Consider the following 7,146-nt stretch of genomic DNA (forward strand, 5'->3'; position numbering starts at 1 on the left):
AAAAAAAAAAAAAGCCTACAAATAGTTCAAGGACTGTTTGTTGACCGATAGGAGTGTTTTCTGGTAGAATCTGATGAGATGTCACACCTTGGCCCCAAAGTCTATTTGGTATTCCCTCGGGACTTCCTGGCTCTGCTCCCCTTGCTGTTCTGTTGCACACCCTTAGTGTTTTGCCTCAGTGTGGTGGGGTCAGATTGGGTGCAATTTCCACACTGTGTCTCCATTGTTGTCCCCTGTAAAGCTATGGGTCAGTGCGGGATGTCGTGTCTCATATGGTCCTCTGGCTGCTCTGAGTGGGAATATCATTCTTAGGGCTTGGTGGGCCAGGATGTGCTCCACTCTCTTCCTCCCCCTTCATTTACTTCTGCTTCCGTCTGGGTATGGTAGGTCGGTTCCTTTCCCCCACCAGAAGGTCTGGTGTCGTTCTCTGTGGCACACACTTCCAGGGTGGGGGTCAGGCTGGCTCTGGTTGGGGCCGGCCCTGTAGTCCAGTCTTTTCATGGATTCCTCCACGTGTTATGTTGCCCTCCTGGTTTGGCGCATCATGGTGGGGGTCTATGCACATTCCAATTCGTGGAGACACAACCACTACTCTCCCCCTGGGTGGGTTAGTGGTTGGTGGAGCTTTTAAGGTCACAGGCACATAACAATATTTGGACAGCTATTTTGAGGCCTTACCTGGTGTCACTAAACAACAGGAGAATGGAGAATCAGAGCTGGAAGCTCAACAGGTATTTACCTTCAAAATGCCTGATACTGGTTCTACATCAGTCTCACCTGCAGATAACCTTAGACCAGTGTAATACTGCTTTAACGTATGCCAACATCCTTTACACATTTCAGCCGTTGCTTCCTAGGGTTATCATAACAAAATACCACAAAGTTGTATTTACAGAGATAAAAAATTTCAATTCTGGCGGCTAGATATCAACCAGATACAGTCCTTCTGAAACTTCACGGAAGAACTGACCCATGCCTCTCTTCTAGTTTCTATGGCTGCTTGACATTCCTTAGCTGCTTGTGGACACATCTTTACATGGTCTTTACTCTTTTGTGCGGTTCTGTTCCCATAAAACACCACTCAGAAGCGATTAGGATTAAGACACCTTACTGCAGTATGACTTTATTTAATTTAAATGATAACATCTTCAAAGAATTAGCTATTTTTCCAAGCAGGTACATAGATTAGGACTTCTCTCTCTCTCTCTCTCTGTCTCTCTCTCACACACACACAACACACACACACACACACACACACACATACACCCTATATACATATAAACGTATCATATATCACATATATATATACATATGTATTCATTAATTTTTTTATACATTTCAATTCATTATTGGTTTCTTGAAGCCAATTGTGCTCAAAACAAGGGCATTTTATACTGAGATCCTCCAGTAAAGGAAGTGAGATCCCCCCCCCCAACAGTTTTATTGGCAAGTAACTTACATATATTACTCAAAATACATATCCTATTATTCAATAGTTCGATCATTCAATCATATCACGGAGACTTGTACAATCATCCCCACACTAATTTCATAGCATTACCACCCCCATAGTTAAATCGTCTTTAAGATGATTTATGCAATCACAATCCGTTCTAGTGCTCCATCTCCCCTCCCATCTCCCCTCTTCATCTTCATTAGTTACTCCAGAAACACCCTTTCCCTCCCCATCTTCCCCTCCCAGCCCTGTGATCTCTATATCCCTGTATCCCGTATTCTCATGCATCCACTCCTGTGCTTCACAGCTGGGACACCCAACAAAACAAACAAAATCACGCCCAGGTGGTAAGGGTAAAATAATAGCACACAGACAAAAATACTTAGTAATGTGTAACAAAGAAAAGACCACCAACAATGATAAAAAACTCAGGAAAAATATTTCGGTCATGGAACTAGTACGAAATACTTGCAGCCAGAACAAGTTCAAGTCATGTCTACAGGGTGGTCAATAGGCCAAGTGTCGAGTTTGGTCCAGCATAATCAGGATGACAATGGTCCCTGACTGGTAGTAAGGCTGATGGAGACTCTTGCTTGTGGCTAGAGCGGATCTGCCAGTGGCCCAGTCTGACCAGATACTCTGCAGATGGGTTTTGGGCTCTCCCCATCCCCCATAGCACCCCACACATTGGGTGTTCATGATTTTTGCTGTGATGCTTTTCTCCTCACTGTATTCGAGATTTATAATTGCCATCTTTGGATCACACAAGCTGGTGTGCTTCTTCTGTGTGGACTTAGATGACTTGTCACTTAGATGGCTGCTTGTTTGAATCCAAGCCTTTAAGGTCCCAGACACTATTCTGATTGATAGCTGGGCACCATCTGCTTTCTTCATCACACTTTGCTGAAGAAAATCAAAACAAGTCCAAGAGAGCCAAAATATGACCTTGAGTCTAATCCACCTGAATTTCGAGACCATCTCAGGAACAGACCCATTGAACACTAATGACAAAAGACCCGATGAGCTGGAGGGCATAAAAAAACTTTCATGAAGAAAACAAAAAGCCATTAAACAGGCAGGAAAGAAAGAAAAGATCGAAGTGGATGTCAGAAAAGACGGAATTTTGCTATGAACTATGAAGTTAGTGGTTTGAACCCACCAGCTGCAAAGTTGTAACAGACGTAATCTTCTGTAAAGACATCGGCCTTGGAAATCCCATGGGACAGGCCCTCCGCAAGCTGGATTGGCAACAGTGACAGCAGCAAGGGCTCAAACATACCTGTGAGTAGGTACAGGATTGGGGAGTGTTCAGTTTGTGGTAAATAAGGTTGCTATGGGTCAGAACCAACTCCATAGCACATGACATTATTTACATATAAATCTATCATTTTACTTATCTGTTTATTAATTAATTATGGTTTCAGAAATGCACAGAGGCCGTTAGACTCTGCCTTGTACGATCACTGTGAGTCAGATGCAACTTGCTGGCAGTGAGCCTGAGAGTTTTGAGAAGAAGCTGTCAAATGGTTTTCCAGGGGGAGGGGGCTATGCCATTTCTGTTCCCCCAAACAGTGTATGAGATTTCTAGCAGGGCCACAGCCTTACAAGCGCTTGATGCCAGCGTTGTTTTTGCCATTCTAGTAGATATTAGAGGCATCTCATTGTGGCATTACATGTATTTCCCCAATGGGTAAAGAGAACAATATGATTATCTATATGAATGACAAATGTAAGAGGAATGGCGCTGCATTGTTTGTCAAAATAAACCCCCAAACATTTCAAGCTCTGCCTTAAAGTACAATGTTGCCTATCATAGGATAACATCGATGTGCTTACATGGCAGTCCAGTTAATCCAATTATTATTCAAATTTACACACCAACCACTAAAGCTAATGATGAATACACAGAATCCGGAACTGATCTCAATGGAATCAAACAAAATTGCTCTAGATTCAACCACTTCAAGAGGGAGTACGTGATGAAAAACCAGTGGTATTGAAGGAGAAGTTTGCTGCACTGAAGGCATTAGTCAAAAACAAGGCTCCAGGAATTAAGGAAAAATTTATTGAAATGTTTCCACAAGCTGACTAGAAGTACACAGTTGAACAAACTGTTGAGCAATATCATTAATATCACATGCAAGTAAAATTCCGCTGAAAATAATTAAAAAAATAATTGCAGGTATGTCTACAAAGAGCTGCCAGAAAAACAAGCTCTATTCAGAAGGGGACACAGAACAAGGAATCTCACTGCTTCCATCAGATGGATCTTAGCTGAAAGAAGAAAATACCAGAAGGATGTTTAATTGTGTTTTATTGACTGTGCAAAGGCACTCAATTATTTAGATCAAAGCAAACACGTGGATAATATTGAGAATAATGGGAATTCCAGAACACTTAATGGTGTCCATGCAGAACATATGGACCTAGAGGCAGTTGGAGGAATAATAAGGCAATATTGAATGGGTTCAAATCAGGAAAGGTGTGTATCCTTTCATCGTATTTATTCAATTTATATGAGGGGGTACCTAAAAAAAAGCCCAGAAAAAAGCTCCACTGGGCAGAACTTTTGTAGTACACATTTTTCACACTAGGTAAGCATCAATCAACTTGCTATGAGCTAGTTAGCGCACTCAGTGGCATCACCTGGGAAGGTTCTCTCTGGTCACAGTACATTTTCTCCTAAAAGCTGTTCCACTGGAACCTTGTTTCTGCGATGGTCGATTTAAGAGGACAGCATGCAGCTGTGAAATGTTGTTTCCTGCTCAGGAAAAATGCCACAGAAACTGTTGTGATGTTGAACACAGCTTACAAGGACACAAGGACAGTGCGATGGGAAAACTCAAGTGTACAAGTGGTTTTCTCATTTCTAAAAAGGTGAAATGTCGATTGATGACAAACCTCATTCTGGACGTCTGTCAACTTCCCAAAGAGACAAAAATGTCAACTCGTAATGCATTTGGAGTTCAGTCCACCAGGTCAGACTGTTCATCAAGTTTTCTATTTAGAGGTGCTGAAAAGATGGTGTAAAAGTGTGCGAACAAAAAGGCCTGATTTGTCGCAGATGGGGGATTGATTTTGTCACCATGACAATGCACCTGCTCACGCAGCCATCTCATTGTGCCACTTTTTGGCAAAAAACGGAATGCCTCTCTTGCTCCATGCACCTTATTCACCTAACTTCACTCCATGTGACTTCTTTTTGTTTTCTTGAATGCAGAGGGACACGAAAGGACAGTGATTTGACGACGTAGAAGAGGTGAAGAACAAAACAAGGGAGGTGCTGTCAGCCATCCAAACAAATGAGTTTGAAAACTGTTTCCAAGAATGGAATCACAGATTTGACAAATGTATTAAATGGAGAGTCCTTTGAAGGTGGTAAGGTTGGTTTGTAAAACTATTTAAACACATAGCTTTTGGGAAAAAATCCAGTATTATTGGGTACCCCCTCGTATACTGAGCAAATATGAGAAGCTGGATTATGTGAAGAACAGTGTAACATCAGAATTGGAGGATGGCTTATTAACAACCTGCGTTATGTAGGTGATATATCCTTGCTTGCTGAAAGCCAAGAGAACTTAAAGCACTTGCTAATAAAAATCAAAGACTGCAGTCTTCAGTGTGGATAGCAACTCAATGTAAAGACAACAGAAATCTTCACAACTGGTCCAATAAGAAACATCAGGATAAACAAAGAAAACATTGAAGTTGTCAAGGATTTTTATTTTGCTTGAACCCACACTCAACACTCATGGAAGCAGCAGTCAAGAAATCAAATGACTTATTGAATTGGGCAAATCTGCTGCATAGGACCTCTTTAGAGTGTTGAAGAGCGAGGCTGTTCCTTTGAAGACTGGGGTGTGCTTGACCCAAGTTGTGGTATTTTCAATCACTCATAAGCATGTGAAAGTCGGACAGTGGACAAGGAAGATCACAGAAGAATTGATGCATTTGTATTATGGTGTTGGTGAAGAGTGTTAAAAGCACAGTGCCTGGAAACACAGGGAATCTAGGATAGATGAACCCCTCAGGACCAGTGGTGAGAGTGGTGATACCGGGAGGGTGGAGCGAAGGTGGGGCTAGAAAGGTGGAACCGATGACAAGGATCTACATATAACCTCCTCTCTGTGGGACAGACAACAGAAAAGTGGGTGAAGGGAGACGTTGGGCAGTGTAAGATATGATAAAATAATAATGTATAAATTATCAAGGGTTCAGGAGGGAGAGGGTAGTGGGAAGGGAAGGTAAAAATGAGGAGCTGATACCAAGGGCTCAAGTAGAAAGCAAATGTTTTGAGAATGATGATGTCAACAAATCTGCAAATGTGCCAGACACAATGGATGACTGTATGGATTGTGAGAAGCGTTGTACGAGCCCCCAATAAAATGATCTTTAAAAAAAAAGTACAGTGCGTTGCCAGAGGAACAATCAAATCTGCCTAGGACAAAGTACAGCCAGAATGCTCCTTAGAAGTGACTATGTTGAGACACCGCCTCTCATACTGGGGACTTGCTCTCAGGAGAGACCATTCTCTGGAGAAGACCGTGGTGCTTGGTGGAGAGTCTGTGAGAAAGAGGAAGACCCTCAAGATGGATGGACACAGTGGCTGCAACAGAGGCTCAAACAGAATCACAGTTGTGACGATGGGTCAGGGTCGGCGGTTCCTTCTGCTATTTGACGGTCAGTAACAACAACAATAACATTTGAGGATGTTGATGACTTTTCACGTGCTATGCATGTACCTTTTACTGTGAAGTGTCTGTTGAAGTGCTTTGCCTGTTTTCTAACTTGAATTGTTTCTCTTCTTAATGATTTTTGAGGGTTTTTTATGTGTTCTAGGTAAAATTCTTTTCTAGGTAAAATATCTGCCAGATAGATAATATGCAACATGTAACGTGTAGCTTGTCTTTTTGCTCTTTTCACAATGTCTTTCCTTTTTTTAATTAAATACTTTTATTGGGGGCTCTGAAATCTCATCACAATCCATACACTCATCCATTGTGTCAATCACATTTGCACATATGCCGCCATCATCATTTTCAAAGCATTCTTCCCCCTCCCTCTCCCACCCGCCCTCCCTCATGAACCCTCGATAAGTTCTAGATTATTCTTTTCATATCGTGCGTTGGCCTCCACCGCACCTCGCCCACTTTTCTCCTGGTTCTTTGACTCCTGCTCTTTCATCTTTTACTTTTACTTTGCTCTTGTCCCACCATCATGGCCGCCCTTCACTCAGGTTTAGTAATTCCTTGCTGTTGCACACAATGTCTTTCAGAGAGTAGGAACTTGAGAATTTTCTGAAAAAGTACCATTTTCTCCCCTTCTTTTATACAGGGTGCTTTTTGCATCATATCTAATAACTCCTTACTGAAATCCCAGACCATGAAGATTTCTTGCTAAATTTTTTTCTTTCTAAAAGTTTTACATTTAGGTCCACTCTCTATTTGGGTGACATTTGTATAAGGTGAGAAGGTATACGCTGAGGATTTTTTTTTGCATATGAATGTTCATTTGAATGAATCATTTGTTAGGAAGATCATCTTTTCTCCTTTGAATTGATTTTGCATCTCTGTTGTCAGATGTCTTTGAGCCAATTCAGATTCACAGCCACCCTGTGACAGACCAGGCTGCCTCATGGGGTTTCTTAGCTTAGGATTTCTATTGCCAGGTGTTTCTTCGGTGGAACTGCT

The sequence above is a fragment of the Echinops telfairi genome, unplaced genomic scaffold (genome assembly GCF_000313985.2).
Source record: "Echinops telfairi isolate 266 unplaced genomic scaffold, ASM31398v2 ScPeMD7_30;HRSCAF=105, whole genome shotgun sequence".
Classification (NCBI taxonomy): Eukaryota; Metazoa; Chordata; class Mammalia; order Afrosoricida; family Tenrecidae; genus Echinops; species Echinops telfairi.